Source organism: Pogona vitticeps, chromosome 3 (genome assembly GCF_051106095.1).
Source record: "Pogona vitticeps strain Pit_001003342236 chromosome 3, PviZW2.1, whole genome shotgun sequence".
NCBI classification, from domain to species: Eukaryota; Metazoa; Chordata; class Lepidosauria; order Squamata; family Agamidae; genus Pogona; species Pogona vitticeps.
Genome location: NC_135785.1, coordinates 20282635 through 20301414, shown reverse-complemented (window position 1 = coordinate 20301414; position 18780 = coordinate 20282635). Strand labels below are relative to the sequence as shown.

The 18780-nt window shown below is 40.5% G+C and overlaps 1 long non-coding RNA gene across 1 annotated transcript; it reads left to right on the top strand.

Moving 5' to 3' along the window:
* The first annotated feature begins 225 nt into the window (after positions 1–225).
* LOC144587775 (uncharacterized) lies at positions 226–18517 on the top strand. Its single transcript, XR_013542916.1, has 2 exons — positions 226–412; positions 18416–18517. It is a non-coding gene; the product is annotated as an uncharacterized LOC144587775 (long non-coding RNA).
* The last annotated feature ends 263 nt before the right edge of the window (positions 18518–18780 follow it).

Sequence of the window (18780 nt, the reverse complement as noted above, 5' to 3'; positions counted from 1 at the left end):
TGTCTCTTCAGTGCTCTGGCGAGGGACCTTTCTCCTCCATTGCCCACCTGCTTCCATTCTCTTCTCTCTGACATTTGGTAACATGAAAAAAGCCAATTAGGAATTGTTTGGCTGGCTGTTTCTTAAAGAAATAAACCCCAGCAAACTCCACCAAGTACTGAATATCTTGCAATACTAATTGCTTCCTGTTGTTTCTGCTGAAGCTGTTTTCATTTCTGCAGCTCCTTCGCTCAAGCAGCGCAATCCTCACAAGTCACTTGGAATTTCACCTGAGGAGAAACTATGGAGCAACTTGGGGCTGCCCCCTTATGGACAAACATGGGAATCTGTGGAATGTCTTGAGGGATTCAGCGAACATGTTCAGCCCATATCTGGAATCTATGTTTGAGCATAAGGATCTCATTTCTACAAGGTATTTTCTATTTCAAATCTATGAAGCAAATGCATTCCTTTTTAATTTTTCTCTCCTCTGAGATGGGATGACAGGCTTAAGCTGATTCAGCAGAGGAGAAATAATTTTGACACTTGCAGTTACCAGATGAGTTTTAATACAGGAATACATGCTCTCAAGGGAAATCTGCAAATGCCTGCAGATTCATAAGTCAATCCATAAATATTTAAGAATTTCCAAGTATTAGAGCTTCATTTGCAAAGGAAATAAAAAAAGGAGGGGAAAAAGAACTTTAGGGAGATTTCTAATCATTTTCAAATTCAATACAATCCCTGAAGCTAAAATAAAGCTACTTCATTATGTACAAATCAAATATATGGAATAAACTTATATTGATAGTATGCAAGAAAGACAATATGTTCACAATTCAAAGCTGCACATGCATACATGCTTCCTCTCTCTCTCTCTCTCTCTCTCTCTCTCTCACACACACACACACACACACACACACACACAGAGAGAGAGAGAGAGAGAGAGAGAGAGAGAGAGAGAGAGAGAGAGAGAGAGAGATGTATCTATCCATTATTTAGCAGTTGATGTTGCTACATAATAACATAATAATGTTTATGTATTTGTATTATAGAACACACTTATATAGAAAACTCTAATTATGTGAATCCTGATTATTCAAAACTCACTTTCATCTAATTTTGTAGCAAACTACTATGTGGCAAATTACGTCTAATCACATTATCTAGAAGGCATGTGAAAGATCTGGTATCCTTTCCTGCTTGTTACTAGAATGCTTAAACCCCACTATAGGCAATTGGAAGTAACGAAGCAGGTTAACTGGATGCAGGATTGCCAGCTTGATCAATGTGGTGTTGAAACAAATTGGATAGCTCTTTACATAAGAAGAAACAGGCAGGGAGCTATAGAAAGGATAAAAAACAAAATGAAAGGAAAATGTGTTTCAAGTGATCAAACTAGATAAAATTGGAGTTTGTTATTTGTGAGTACTAGGGGTATGTGAATACTGTTTGCTTCAATTTCATCTGAATTATTAAATCACATCTTGGTGAATCTGAGGTGATTTATACCCATCCAATTCAATTTACAGCCAAATATTTCAAACTACTTGTACAAATAGTAAACACACAAACAGCAAAAATATGAAAAAGGGGAAATAAAGGCTCTGACCTCTAAGGAAGTGAAATTCAATACTATCAACTACTGCTCAACTTCTCTGTGCACAGAAAGTTCCCAACAGTTTCTTGGTTTCTTTCTCTCCTGTCTTCCTAAAGTGAAAAACGTGTGTCTCTCTGTGTGTTTGTGTGTGTTTGTGGGTGGTTGGTTAATTAGGGGTGGGTGTGTAACAGATAGCTTAGGTACAGTTCCTAATCCTATTGTGATCCCTACACACAATTGTTCAGTCAATTGGCTTCATATCTGCAGCTGCCTAAAAGTAAAGAAAAAAAATCCCCTATGAATACTCATCCTATTCTCTATAAAAAATGAAGAAATGGAAATAGTTATACCTCTCTATGCTCTCTAACACGCTCCCCTTACAAAAGGACCACCAATACTGGAAAGGATTTCTTTCTAAGAGTTCTTTGACTAAGTCTTCCAGGAGAGCTGGGGCTTTGCATTGATGCATGAACTGTCAATCTCCTTCTGCTTGGGGACTTTATTGTTCTTCTATTACAGCATTACCTTTGTTTTCCCAGCAAGTATTTTTTTTAAAAAATCAGCTTTTTTAATCTCCAAAGCACCAAAACAGTATTTGTTGCTGTAGAACCCCGGATTCAGTGTTAGTGCTGCTTTGAGCTTTCTCACTTTGCTTTGGATTCAGAAATGGACAAATATTACCCCTGGTCTGAATAGGATCCTTAGATGGACAATGGACAAGGGGGAGTGAGTGAAAAACCCACCTCTGCAACCCTTCTCCACCCATTGTCATGGGTCATTAACAATCATTAATCAGGGTATTTTTGGTGAATGTGGTCCTGATCTTCCTGAGGACATATGGAAGGGCTACATGATAAACAGAAGACAGATTGTATTTAAGGCCTTCACCCCTGTTGAGTGAGGTATTTTCTATATTCACATGTATGAACTCTCTGACCCCTCTCTCAAACCACCTATCTTCTTAGTCCAAAATGGGTACATCTTGGCCATCAAATGAGTGTTCTTTGTCTTTCAAATGAAGGAACACTGTTAATTATGTTCCTGAGCCATTGCCCCTCCCTGGCCATTCTCCTGTTTAATGGCTGTTGGTTTCGCCAACATAGAGCTCCGAACACTCCTCTTTGCATTGGACCGCCTATACTATATTGTTCCTGTTGTGTTTTGGTGTCTGGTCCTTCAGGTAGATGATTCTCTGCCTTTGTGTGTTTGTGGGTTTGTAGTGCACAGGTACATGGTGTTTACTAAAAATCAGCTTGAGCTTTTCAGACACAACTGCCATGTAAGGAATGACCAGGTTCTTCCATTGGCTCTGGGTCTCAGACTGTTCCATTGTCCTGCTGGGTCAGGACATGGCCTTGTTAAAGGCCCATTTTAGATATTCACGGGCCTTTAGGGCTGTCTTCAGATGTCCATCTTCCTTCTTCTTGGCTCACATTCGCTCTGAACTTTAATGTTGTCTTTTAAAAATGTAAGCCGCCTTGGGTCTTTTTCAAGGAAAAAGATGGTAAAATAAATGAATGAATGAATGAATGAATGAATGAATGAATGAATGAATGAATGAATAGAACTGAAGCATATCCTTAGTCAATATGTAGTAATATTTATCTAACCATCAATTAATCTATCAACCTGCCTCTTGACATCTGTATGCAGATCTATATCTAGAAATAGATACAGGCATATAGATACTGGCAGAGGCCAGTATCCTGCTGCACAATGCCACCTATAGAACAGGAATGACATCACCATCACTGGCTAGGCATTTGTGACTAACATGCAATGAGATAAAGTCACATACATTCCACAATCAAAAAGGAAAACTTTTAGTGTTGGCAGTCTGCCACAGATTATGACATGAGTCCTGCTGAGCAGGTGGAGCTACACAACAGGATTCTGGTCAATAATATGGAGACCCCAAATAGTTATGGAGATTGGGAATCAATTTCTGATATATTCCATTCATTGAATGAGGACAGTATGTTTACCTAGAAACATTTGTACAGAAAAATAGAATGCACTCAGAGGTTCGAGTGTTTGTTAAATTTGATTAAAGTCCTGTTATGGAAAACCTTGTTTCCTTTACATTAATACAACTCCCATTTACCTTTGTCATTCATATTAACCTCAGGGACTGGCAATAATGAGTTACAAATTTTTTGTCTCCAGCCATTGTGGTCACTGGGCCATATGTTACCAACATAGTTTAATTGCTTTTAATTTATAAATTTTTGTGCTTTTAATATTGCTTGTTTTAATATTGCAAGTTGCCTTGGATACCCTCACTGGGGGAAAGGCAGCCTATAAATTGTACTGCACACATACACATTAACGGGCACAGTTGTTGTGTGTCACATAGTGGCTCCCAACCCATGGTGCCTCTATGAATGAACAATCTGCAAAATGTCCTGCCCTCAACAGCTCTGCTCAGCTCCTGCAAACTCAAGCCTGTGGTTTCTTTAGTGAGGCAGTCCATCTTGTATTATTATTATTATTATTATTATTATTATTATTTATTTACTGGCCAGGTATGTAAACCATACCCGGAATTTAATATGGCTACCGGCCACACTTAAAAACAATACACACACACACACACACACACACACACACACACACACACACACACACACACACACACACACACACACACACACACACACACACACACACACACACACACACACACACACACACACACACACACCATAAACAGAAAAATTCTGTATTTGGTCTTCCTCTTTTCCTGCTGCCTTCAATCTTTCCCAGCATTATTGTATTTCCAAAGCCTTCATTGAATTAACCATGCTGGACAAAAGCTTGTTTGTTACTTCTGTCCATACAATGGTACATTATACCAGTGGTTGGATGAGTACAGAACCTAAGCAAGGAGGCATCCAATAACACCATCCTCCACAAGCCTGGAAACTGCCTAACTGCACACACAGTACACAGTTGTGCAAGTGGAAGAAACAAGCAGGATCCTCCCCACTTCTCCTTGAAAGTAACATTAAAACTAAAAGGTCTTGTTTCTCACTCACTCCCCCTTTAGTGATGAAATCCAATGCCGTACAAGCAGCAGCACATTTTACTTAAATGTTTCAACTGAAGTGAAGGAAATGTAAGAGTTTTCTTTTTCTTTTTACAGAATGTTTGTCCATCATTGCAAACATGTTATTTTTTAGCCATTTTGTCCTATCTTTACCATGCTTTTTGCAAAATGAACAAGTGAATAAATAAGTAAACAAACAAATCCTAGAGAGAAATGCATTAGTAATGCATTTTGTTGCTCATTACTCCCTATTTCCTGCTATTCAGAAAAAGTAATGACAATGAGTAATATGGTACTGAAAAATGTCACTGTGTCAAGGCTTGGTTTGTATACATTTAAGAAATGGATGCACTGAGTTTTGTGCATTTTTTTTCAATTTGATGTCAGCCAAGCCCCTGTGAACTCATGAACAGGTGCTTGTGAACAGGGAGAATGAAAAGGGACATTTTGTGTACTGGTTGCTGAAGGCAATAAGAGAGGGTATGACTGTGTTTCTTGGCTTAAGTCTGATAGTTTATCTAAAGTGTTTAGGGGTTCATTTATGCATTTGTAGCTCTTTGTTTGGTGTAGCTTTCTGTTGCAGAGTCTTGGATTTCTGGAAAAATACCTGTTTTGCTATATAGTAGATGTACAGAGATTATAGAGAAGAATAGCTACAAGTTCCCCAGAGTTCACCCCAGAGTTCATTAACTGGCACTTAAAGTCTCAATAATTCTCTCTGAGACATTTGTAGTAGACAGAATAAAAAACATTACGTGCAGCACGTTGAAATTACACACTTGTGTATACTGCTTTCTTTACTGTTGTAGTTTTAGAAGAGATAGCCATGTTAGTATGTGCAAGCATATCAGGCAAAACTCAAAGAAAAATGAATAATGAAAAAGACCAAAACCTTGTGGCACCTTAAATACTAACCGTTATATTTAATTGTGAGCTTTCATGGACAAGTCTACTTCTTCAGACCTATGAGGTAAAAACATATATCAGATATTCAAGGAATAATTTATCTCATATATCTGAAGAAGTGGACTTGTCCTTAAAGTTCACATTAAAATATAATAGTCTGCAAGATGCCACAGGGGTTTTGTCTTTTTAAATTTTTTAATTATTTTTCCTTTGGGTTTTGCCTGATATGCTTTCTTTACTGCACACATACTAGCAAACAACTGAACAGGTCAACAGCTACAATGAAAGAGAGGGATAGAACACTCAGCCAGGGGTGGGCAGGGAGGGGCTGTCTCTGAATTCAAAAGCTGGAAGGAACAACTGGTTAATGCCAAATAGACAATTAACCCAGCTCCGGAAAGTCCTTCCCGGTCACTCAAATTATAGACAGCATGTGACGTTGTAAATAAAACTCCAACTTTTTCAACTGCTCCACAACATCCAGTAACATTCCTGTCACCACTCGGCTCCATGTCGAAAATGATTAGTGCTGCTTTTTCATGCAGGCTGACTACTTATGTCATGAGAAGAAAAAAAATCCTTGAATGAAAGGCAGATGCAAAGGAAGATGACACAGAAAAATACCCAATCACCCTGTCTGCCCAGATCTAGCCAATTTCCCAATTAAAACATTAGCATGCTTTCTCAATTTGTTCTCATTATTCCACTGCTGCATATATGAATCAATATAACCTTCAATACACAGAGCCTTCTTCTATTTTTAACCCTCTCAGCCAGCTGGAAATGGTGGTTTTGATAGCTCAGCACCAGCTGAGAAGTTTAGAGCAGATGCCCAATGGGTAGCTATCTCACCAGTGAAGAATTTATAGGGTGGAGGCGCAGTACGGATTCCAATGGGTTTAACCATGGGGCTCTCTCCTTTGTCGGGGACTGGAAAACAGTAGTGCTGTAAAGAAAGCAAGGGGTCTCTAGCATAATCATCAAATTCCTGTGTCCCAGGATTCTTAGGAAGATGTCATGATGGTTAAGCTGAAGTGGTACTGACATACATCTACCTGTCAAATAGCACTGGAGGGCCTGCAAAACTCAGGCTTCATGAAGGATACCAGAAGCTGTTCTCCTGAATGTTCAGCCTTTATAAAAGAAAACCCCTGAATACTAATTGCCTCCATGCCCTATAAAGTGTGTGAAACAGCCTGCTGGATTTTTCTGCCCAGATTTTACAGTCGTATGCTCATTATTGATTCAATTAGCATCTGAATGAGTTGTGTAGTCATTTTACCTGAAGAAATACATCTGCAATAGCTGCAATGTGTACAGTTAGACCTCTTCCAGAGGTTAGGCACAGCTCTTCAAAATCTTAGTTTTTCAGAAGGAAAGATCCCTGATTGATAAAGAATATCAACTGAGCCAAAAAGCCCGAAAAACCCACAACAACCATTAGATCCCGGCCGTGAAAGCCTTCATGAATATATTGAACACCTCTATGGGGAGGAAACAGTCAGACAAACCCGGAGACTGGAAACATTCCGAAGCAAAAGAGCACACCTACTATGTTCCTTAACATTTCTACTACACTGCAAAGACACAAAACCATAGCAGCCTTCCTCAGGACAAAAACGACCATCATTTCCCCAAAGGCCAGCCACATCTATGACCACCTGGAACATGCCCTCCTACAGGAAAGAATCCACACAACCCGCAAAAAACTGGACTCCACAAGCAAAGAACTACTAGGCCTACACATCACTATCAGCCAAAAAATGAGAAGCCAAGACTGGGACAAGATTGATACCCTCTCTTACAAAAAGATGGAAAAAGAAATGATGAACCACACAGCCAGACAAAAAGAGAAATTCAAAAAAATGCCAAACAAGCCAACAGAAACCTACACTAGACACCATACACATCATCATCAACTTATTGGGACACCAACTCTCCCCAGAAGAAACCTCAGTCTTAAGCAAAGGAGGAAATTTTGCAATCACAGCCAGTAAAATTCCTATGGAAGACATAATTGCCAACATGGAATCAGCATTATATCATCTTCCAGAAGAAAAAGCAGAGGAATTAAGAGGGGAAGTGACTAGGATTCTACGGAAAGCAAAAAACCCCAAAAGCAACATAACGAGAAAGGAGAGAAATGCCATCAAGTCCCTGAACTCAGACCCGGACATCATCATCCTGCCAGCAGAAGAAGGCAACGCCACAGTAATCATGGAAACAGAAAAATACAAGGACAAAATCAGAGAACGTCTAGACCCCACCACCTAGAGAAAAGTGAAACAGGATCCAACCAACATAGTCACAAAACAAACAAACATGCTGATCAGGAGTTTCTCCTTGCACTCCAACGTATCTGCAAGACAGAAGCTCTCCCACCAAGACTATACGGACTACCCAAAATCCACAAGGACTCTATCCCACTCAGGCCCATTGTAAGTGCCATCAGCTCGCCAACATATGAATTAGCCAAACACCTAGCGACCCTCCTACAGACCCACATTGGACAAACCTCGTCCTACATCAGAGACTCAGGACATTTCATAAGCAAGATCAGCACCCTAAAACTCAACCCTGGGGACAGACTGATCAGCTTTGATGTAGTATCCCTGTTCACTAAGGTACCAATAAAGGACACCCTGACACTCATCCAACAGATATTACCAGAAGACATCAAGGCCCTCTTCCAACACTGCTTAACGACCAGCTATTTCCAGTGGGATAATGAATTCTATGAAGAGACAGAAGGAGTGGCCATGGGCAGCCCCCTCAGCCTGGTTATAGCAAACTTCTACATGGAGCATTTTGAAAAATAGGCCCTGGATTCAGCACCCCTCGCACCCACAGTCTGGTTCCAATATTAACTCCTGATCACCCTTCCTTTTTCTTCCTTAGTTTTGTCCCATCTTGTTGTAACTTTTCCTTTGTATAATTTATTTTATCCGTATTGTTGTTGTTTATTGTTGTAAGCCGCCTAGAGTAATCTTAATTGATTAGATAGGCGGGATATAAATTAAATAAATTAAATAAATAAATAAATAAATAAAATATGACACCTTTGCAATTTGGAGTCACGGTGAAGATAAATTGGAAGAATTTCTCAACCATCTCAACAGCATCCACCCAAACATACAAATCACCATGGAAAAAGAAATAGAGGGCCAACTCCCGTTCTTAGATGTCATGGTCCTACGCAAAACTGATCTCCGACTGGGAAACAAGGTCTACAGAAAACCCACCCACACAGACCGGTACCTACACAAAAACTCCAAACACCACCTACAGCAAAAAAAAGAGGCATAATCAAAACACTGGTAGACCGTGCAAATAGGAACCACGAAGCTCGATTTCTCAGCACCAAACTCAACTGTCTGAATTTGGCCCTACAGGCAAATAGCTATTCCACGAATGAAATCACAACAGCCATCAAATCAAGAAAACAACACCAAACTGAAGGGGGGGGGGAAGCTACCTACAAATAAAGTATTTCTGTCATACATCAAAGGGGTCACAGACTGCATGGGTAAACTTTTGAAAAAACACAACCTATAAACAATATTCAGGCCCACTACAAAAATACAAGAAATGTTACGGTCAGCAAAGGACAGAAGGGAACCCCTCACCACTGCAGGAGTATACCGGATACCTTGGAGTTGTGGACAGGTATATATTGGAGCCACAAAACACAGCATTCACACCAGAATCAAAGAACATGAGAGACACTGCAGACTAAAACAACTGGAAAAATCGGCAGTAGCTGAACATGCCCTGAAACAAACTGGACATGAAATTCTATTTCAAAATACTGAAATACTAGACAACACCAGCAATCATTACGTCAGACTGCACAGGGAAGCCATTGAAATCCACAAGCACCAGCACAGTTTCAACAAAAAAGAGGAAAGTGTGAAGCTCAACAAAACTTGGCTCCCAGCTCTCAAAAATACAGTGTGCAAAAGGTCAACGAACTCTATCCAGCCACAAGGACAGGGGATCACTACACACAAAGGAACAAGTAATGACACCCATCAACCACAGGAACAGATAATCTCTTCTCCTTAGCACAGCAATACACCCACAACAATACACACTAATCACCCATATACAGAAAGAGACAAAAGCCTATCTCACAGTCATAAATACTGCACTCAAGCCAACTACACCAGAGCAGAGGTTACTGTCCTCTGAAGATGCCGGCCACAGAGACTGGCGAAACATTAGGAAGAGCAACTTTCAGAACACGGCCAAAGAGCCCGAAAAACCCACAACAATCACAATATCAACAGGATTTGGGCCAGTTTAATAAGAACCTTTTAAGCATGGACTGGACCACACGAAATTTCCCAGTGTGGAAAAACCCTAGACTGAATTATGCCTTGTTGTGGAAGTGACAGGAAGATATCTGGAACTTAATCTACAGTGTGGTAAAGTCCTACATGGCTATCTGTGTTCAGTGCTCTTAGTGGTAAATTAAAAATATTCTTTAATTGACAGCTGTCAAGATTTTCAGGGGGGAAAGGAGATTTTAAATGACATTTTGGCAGGATTCAGATCTTTGCCATCACGAATCTACTGAATGTTCCATTTTAATTAGCTGGCTTAAAATATTATACAGCATTCAGAACTATTTTAAGCAGAAGAACACATTTTTCACACACTAAAGGTATAGATTCCCTCTTTTTAGAATAATCTGTGTCACAGTGAAAAAAAAGCCAACGCATATAATCACTATACCTTAAAATTTGTGAGAATGAATATCATTGTCATTTGGATGATAGTGTTGCCAATATTAGAATCCACATTAATCTTTAGAAAAATGTTCTTCAAAGTATTTTTTTAATGCAATGATACTGCACCAGTGAACGAGAACAGGGGTGTCCCTGCAGCAAAGAACAGACGTGCATACACCCTTTGATGTTTCTGCACAAACAAAACCCTGCTCCATGCATTTATACATGTATTAATGCCACATATTCTCATGCACAAGCCTACATGAACGCGTACGTGCACATGAATATATGAATGTTAGCCAGAGGTTTTCAGGAAGAAAGGAACCATTCTTACAGTTTGGAGATAACCTTCTGGAGCTCTTCTGCAGCCTTCATAGATGTTGTTCCAGATCCACTCCAGTGCCAAAACTCCTTGGATAAAGAACAAGACTATTTTAGATTCTGGAAACATCTAAGTAAGACATTTTTCCTTAAGCCTGTGAGTGCAAGCTTGGAGCAGTGGGAGAAAGAACAAGGGAGGTTCAACTTCACATGCTTGTATTTTGTTCTTTCTTGGTTTCTTCATCTTATCTTAAAACTGAAGATCTGAAATACACCCTATTGATCAGTGGTTCTCAATCTTGGGTCTCTAGATGTTCTTAGACTGTAACTTCCCAAAGTCTTCACCACTAGCTGTGCTGGCCAGGATTTTTGGAAGTTGTATTCCAAGCACATCCGAAAGTTGGGAACCATAGCTATGAAACACCCAGGCCAGCCCCTATCAAGGAGGCATAGTGGGAATCAAACTCTCAACCTGTGGCTCCATAGCCAGATATCTAAACTGCTCTGCTATCCAGACATTGAGTGAAATCCTTCTGTCTCAGATCCAAGTGTAACCATGTTGAATAAAGTCATCTTCTGCTAATATTCAGAAATCAATCCAGGACAAATCCTCTATTGCTAATAAAAAGCTTTTGCAACATCATTGTGTTCATGATATTGAAACCCTTCTCTCCCTGTCCACATGCTTTGGATCCAGGAAGAGCACATTGGGCATAAGGTTGTAATCTGTTTGCTTGTCCACCCTCTTGCATTGAAAAATTGGTTACCACTAGAGATGGGGACAAATAAAAAAATGGCAATTCATTTTGATTCGTGAGTTGTCAAGGTTAACGGATCAACGTATAGGAATATATTATTCTTTGATGAATCAATGAATCAATTTGTCAATTTGTCTGCATTTTAAATAGCTATAAAACTGGCCCCTAAACACCTAGTGAGAGAAAGGACGTGGTGGCGCTGTGGGCTAAACCGCAGAAGCCTGTGCTGCAGGGTCAGAAGACCAAGCAGTCGTAAGATCGAATCCACGTGACGGAGTGAGCGCCCGTCACTTGCCCCAGCTCCCGCCAACCTAGCGGTTTGAAAGCATGCAAATGCAAGTAGATTAACAGGGACCACCTCAGTGGGAAGGTAACAGCGTTCCGTGTCTAAGTCACACTGGCCATGTGACCACGGAAGATTGTCTTCGGACAAAAATGCTGGCTCTATGGCTTGGAAACTGGGATGAGCACCGCCCCCTAGAGTCGGACACGACTGGACAAAAATTGTCAAGGGGAACCTTTACCTTTACCTAAGCACCTAGAGGCACTGGATTTGCAGAGAAGCTTCCTCAGACACGATTCTACAACTCCTGAAATTTTGGTGAACATTGGATAGTGGACCCCTGAGTTATACAGTCACAAATAGGAGACCCCCAGGGAAGCTCTCCCCAGGTACTTATTTATTTATTTATTTATTTATTGGACTTATATACCGCCCCATAGCGCTACAAGCATTCTCCGGGCGGTTTACAATTTAATTATACAGGCTACACATTGCCCCCCCCCCCAGCAAGCTGGGTACTTATTTTACTGACCTCAGAAGGATGGAAGGCTGAGTCAACCTTGAGCCGGCTACCTGGGATTAATTAATTAATGACACTTAAATCCAATGACCCCTGAAAACAAAATTCAATTCCAAGAAAATGAAATGCCCCCAAAAAGTAACATTTAATGATTTAGTTGCAAGCGAATTTTAAGACGCAAAAAGAAATATAAAAAAGGGCGTAAAGAGAATCTGGAATCACAACGGAGGTTCCTATGTCTTTCCCTAACAAACCTGCCAACTTTGGTGAAGATTGGGTGCCGACATCCAAGTTACTCACCCACAAATTGGGTACCCCCAGGAGAGTTTACCACATGGCACAGAAGCCCATTCTGCCTACTGGCCGCCGATCAGCTGATCAGAGGCCAGTAGGCAGCCACCCCCCTCCCACATCCAGCCACCCCAACAGCCTAGCCCCACACCCCTTCATTTCCCTACCTTAGTCCCAGCCCTCACCCCCACCCACCCCACCAACATCCCCTTACCTTAATAGCTGCTGCCAAGGTCTCCTGGCTTCCTAGCCACGCATGTAAAAAGGGACACTGACTGCCCTTTGCAAAGACAGCAGCTGTGGCTTCACTTAGGGTGGGAAAGCTGCCACTGCTGTCTTTTCAAAGCGCAGCCTGGATTCACTTAAGGAGACCATTCATTCATTCATTCATTCATTCATTCATTCATTCATTCATTCATTCATTCATTCATTCATTCATTCATTCATTCATTCATTCCACCTTTCTTCCAATGAAGGGATAAATGGCAGTGTAGAACCATTTTTAAACATTAAGATCACAATAAATCAATGCATTAACATTAAAATCTGATTAAACCAAAAGAGTTGATTAGTTAAAACAAGTTAAAACAACTTTAATACACTGATTATGCTGCATCTACCCCACTAAAATAAATAAATTCCTGCAAGGGTGTACAGAGTTCAAAAGCCAACTTAAGAAAGGCTTTAACCTTCCGGCAAAAGGACTGTGTAGCCTCATTGAGGGAAAAAATACCATATGCTGGGAGCAGCCACTGATAATGCTCTTTCTAAGGTCTTCACCAAACATAATTCAATGTTTTCTCGAAGGCTTTCACGGCTGGGATCCGATGGTTGTTGTGGGTTTTCAGGGCTGTTTTGCCACGTTCTTTAGGTGTTTTTTTTCCTAATGTTTCACCAGTCTCAGTCTCCGGCATCTTCAGAGGACAGGAGTCAGAACTCTGTCTGTGCTCTGTTGCAGTTTGTTGGATAGTTGAGTATTTATAGCTGTCAGATCAGCTTTTGTCCTTTTTAGGAGATTGGGTGATTATGATGATCAGCATGTTTTTGTTGTGGGTGTATTGTTGTGATAAGGGGAGAGATGATTGGTCACTGTGATTGATGGGTGTCGTTAGCTGGTCTTTTGTGTGCAGTGATCTCTGGTCTTTGTGGCTGGGTAGAGTTCGTTGACATTTTGCAGGTTGTATTTTCCAGTGCTGGGAGCCATGCCTTATTAAGTTTTAGACTTTCCTCTTTTTTGTTGAAGCTCTTCTGGTGTGTATGGATTTCAATGGCTCCCCTGTGCAGTCTAACCTAATGATTGCTGGTGTTGTCCAATACTTCAGTATTCTGAAATAGAATTTCATGTCCAGCTTGTTTTAGGGCATGTTCAGCTACTGCAGATTTTTCCAGTTGTTTTAGTCTGCAGTGTCTCTCATGTTCTTTGATTCTGGTGTGAATGCTGTGTTTTGTGGTTCCAATATATACCTGGCCACAACTCCAAGGTATCCGGTATACTCCTGCAGTGGTGAGGGGGTCCCTTCTGTCCTTTGCTGACCATAACATTTGTTGTATTTTTGTAGTGGGCCTGAATACTGTTTATAGGTTGTGTTTTTTCAAAAGTTTCCCCATGCGGTCTGTGACCCCTTTGATGTACGGCAGAAATACTTTATTTGTAGGTGGCTTTCCCCCCCCCCCTTCAGTTTGGTGTTGTTTTCTTGGTTTGATGACTGTTGTGATTTCATTCGTGGAATAGCTATTTGCCTGCAGGGCCAAATTCAGACAGTTGAGTTTGGTGCTGAGAAATCGAGCTTCATCGTTCCTATTTGCACGGTCTACCAGTGTTTTAATTATGCCTCTTTTTTGTTGTGGGTAGTGGTTAGAGTTTTTGTGTAGGTACCACTCTGTGTGGGTGGGTTTTCTGTAGACTTTGTGTCACAATAGGAAGTAAGTTTTGTGTATGACCATGACATCTAAGAAAGGGAGTTGGCTCTCTATTTCTTTTTCCATGGTGAATTGTTTATTTGGGTGGACGTTGTTGAGATGGTTTAGAAATTCTTCTAGTTTTTCTTTACCATGGTTCCAAATTGCAAAGGTGTCATCCACGTATCGGAACCAGACTGTGGGTGTGAAGGTGCCAAAGCCAGGGCCTGTTTTTTTTAAATGTTCCATGTAGACGTTTGCTATAACCAGGCTGAGGGGGCTCCCCATGGCCACTCCATCTGTCTGTTCATAGAACTCATTATCCTACTGAAAGAAGCTGGTCATTAGGCAGTGTTGGAAAAGGGCCTTGATGTCTTCTGGAAAGATCTGCTGGAGGAGTGTCAGGGTGTCCTTTATAGTACCTTAGTGAATAGGGATACTACGTCAAAGCTAATCAGTCTGTCCCTGGGGTTGAGTTTTAGGGCGCTGATCTTGCTTATGAAATCTCCTGAGTCTTTGCTGTAGGATGAGGTTTGTCCAATGTGGTTCTGTAGGAGGGTGGCTAGGTGTTTCGCTAATTCATATATTGGGGAGCCAATGGCGCTTACAATAGGCCTGAGTGGGATTGAGTCTTTGTGGATTTTGGGGAGTCCGTATAATCTTGGTGGGAGAGCTTCTGTATTGCAGATTTGTTGAAGGACATTGACCAGAAAAGAAAGTGAGAAAAAGAAGAAATGTTTTGAGCAAATTTAATAAGATTGCTGAAATAGCACATTCATCCAAATCAAATGAAGTGTGCAAAATGATGATGGACTTTGAAGAATTACAGGGTCACTGAATTTTTTTTAACTATCAGCCAGTTTTCTGTTACAAGGACTATTACAAGAGTGGTCGTAACGACCAGATAGGCGGGGTTTAAATGAAATAAATAAAATAAATAAATAAATAAATAAATATACTGTTTGTGTTTGTGTGCCTCCTGCCATGGGATCTTACTCATCCTTGTTCTGAGATTATTAAAACTGGCTTTTAAAAAAAAATCTAACATATATGTGTGGTTACACTCTACTTTGGTTTCCTTTGAAATCTAGAATTTTAGTAGAACATGGCCACTCTCGCCCAGAGTTCCCCTTATTGCCACTTCCTCCTCCAAGTCATCTCTATTGGTTAGAATCAAGTCAAGGATAACTAGTCCTCTAGTTTCTTTCTCTACTTTTCATAGGAGAAAATTATCAACCACACAAGCCAGGAATAAGACAGGACTTGAAAATTCCCTCCTAAGATTTCCATCTAAAGTGGTAAGAATGAAGAACTGAGTGTAATATTTTAATATCCTTATTAAGAGAGTACCATAAAACCTGAAAATCTTGATTCATAATGTCTATAATAAAGAATCATGTACCTTCAAGTAAATTCTGACTTATGGCAACCCTTTTAAAAAGGTTTTTGAGGTAGAGAATATTCAGAATTCCTTTCTTCTGGGGGCACCTGGAACTGTGCAGCTTGCCCAAAACCACATAAGCTGACTCTACCTGCAGGAGGTACATTGGGGAATCAAACTCCCAACCAGATATTTAAACCACTGAGCTATCCAGCCAGCCAGAATGCCTAGGGAACTGTCTTTTAATGCTTATTGCTGATTATACTAGCAGAATAATCTTACTTTCACTTTTTACATCACTTTTTGCATTTAATGTTGTTCCTTTATAATTGAGAGAGAAAGCGAGGGTGATGTGAGAGGCAATTAGCATCAGCATTAGCAACCCATGGTTTCAACAGGGGTCTCATCCCACTGCAGTAAGGGGCAGTACCCAGACCATGTGAGAACAGAAGAAAGAATGTTAATTCTAACTTGCTTATTTAGAAGGTAGAACTACTCAACACCTTCTTTGCCTCAGTATTTTCCAAAAAGGAAATCTGAGGGACGAAGAGCAGGTGAAGTATTGTGGGAAATGCAGCACAGACTAGGTAGAGAAGTAGTACAGGACTACCTGGTTACCTTGGATGAATTTAAGTCTCCTGGGCCAGATAAATTACATCCAGGGATATTAAAAGAACTGGCAGAAGCAATATCTGAACCACTGGCAATAATCTTTGAGAATTCTTGGAGAGCAGGGGAAGTCCCCACAGATTGGAGGAGGGCAAATGTTGTCCCTATCTTCAAAAAGAGGAAAAAAGAAGAGCCAAACAATTATCACTCTGTCAGTCTGAGATCGATTCCTGGAATGATTCTACAGAATATCATTAAGCAGACAGTTTGTTATTACTTAGAAAGCAATACTGTCATCACTAGAAGTCAACACGGGTTTCTCAAAAACAAGTCATGCCAGACTAATTTGATCTCTTGATAGAGTTACAGGCTTGATAGATGAAGGGAACACTGTGGATGTAGCATATCTTGATTTCAGTAAGGCCTTGACAAAGTTCCCCATGATATTCTTGCAAAGAAGCTAGTAAAATGTGGGCTAGACAGTGCTACTGTTCAGTGGATTTGTAATTAGTTGACTAACCAAAACCAAAGGGTGCTCACCAATGGCTTCTCTTCATCCTGGATGCCTCAGGGTTCTGTTCTGGGCCCTGTGCTATTCAACATCTTTATCACTGACTTGGATGAAGGAATAGAGAGTATGCTGATTAAATTTGCAGATGATACCAAATTGGCAGGGGTTGCTAGTTCCCCAGAGGACAAGATTAAAATTCAAAATGACCTTGACAGATTAGAATCCTGGGCCAAAACTAACAAAATGAATTTCAACAGGGACAAATGTAAGGTCCTACAGCTAAGCAGAAAAAAATGAACTGCACAGATATAGGATGGAAGACACCTGGCTAGACAACAGTACCTGTGGAAGGAATCTGGGAGTCTTGGTAGACCACAAGCTGAACATGAATCAGCAGTATGATGTGGCTGTCAAGAAAGTCAATGGTTGTATCAATAGGATTATATTGTCTAGATCAAGGGAAGCGATAGTACCACTCTAACAGACCTCACCTGGAGTATTACATCCAGTTCTGGTCCCCTCAATTCAAGACAGATGTTGACAACCTGGAATGTGTCCAGAGGAGGATGACAAAAATGGTTAAAGGTCTGGAAGCAATGTCCTACGAGGAGCAACTTAGGGATTTGGAAATATTTAGCCTTAAAGAAAGAAGGTTGAGGGGGGACATGATAGCCATGTTTAAATATTTGAAAAGATGTCATGTTGAAGCGGGGACAGGTTTGTTTTCCAGGGCTCCAGAAATTAGGACACGGAGCAATGGTTTCTATCTACAGGAAAAGAGATTCCATCTGAACATTAGGAAGAACTTCCTGATGATCAGAGCTGTCCAGCAGTGGAATAAGCTGCCTCAAAGTGTGGTGGAGTCTCTTCCTTTGGAGGTTTTTAAGCAGAGGCTGGATGGCCATCTGCTGGGAGTACTTTGCTGGATGTTCCCGCATGGTGGGGTGTTGGACTGGATGGCCTCAATGGTCTCTTCCAACTCTATGACTCTATTTCAACTCTGCTGTTTTAGTGTTTCACATTTTCTTTTCTGTAGAAAGTTTCAGTAATGAGGTAAGAAATGAGAGCCATTTTGATTACCTTGTCTGTGAGGACCAGCATTTTATTCCTAATGGGAGAATCGTAGGAGCAGGAGGTTAGCTTGGCACATGATGCAAATGAAGACTAAGAAGGAGAAACTCTAAACAGTGGAAAGCCAAAAAATGTGTGATAAGGCTCTTTTTTTTTTTGCTCAGTGTGTTTCCTATTAAAACTAATGGAGAGTGGAAATAATTCCTATTATCTGGATGATGTAAGTCGCTTTCCTTACAGAGTGCAATCTTTGTGCCTTCTGAAAACGAAATTTCACAGATTTCAATGGGACTTACTCCCAGCTAAGTGTGTATTATATTTTCAGCCTCTGGGTTTCTGCCACTCTGCATATAGAAATGTAATCATCCTATGGCAGAGCTATACACAGTGACCATGACCAATTTTCAGCCCTCAAGCTGAAGACAGAGATACTAGTCTTGATTGCATTCTCGATCATTGCACTTTTTCCTGGTAACACAATATCATCCAAATGTATGTTCTTAGAAAGAAGACACTTCAAATGAATTGAAGCAGGTGCTTCAGAGCTCTTCAGCATCCTTCTCTGACAAATCACTACTTCTCTTTTTTGGACTACATTTCCCAGAATCCTCCAGCAGCCCTGGTATGGGGAAGGAATTTTGGAGGGTTGTGGTTCTACAAAGATCCAATTCATTTCAGTCGGGCTTGCATGTGAGTGGGGATGATTTATTATTTTTTCATGTCAGATATTTCTATTATGCATTCCAATTTAAAATCATTATTAAACCAATTAAGCCAAACCAAACCCAAATTTTAAAATAAGGGGGAAAGTGGCTTAAACTGTTTGTTTGTTTGTTTGTTTGTTTATTTCATAATCTCACCTTCCTAGC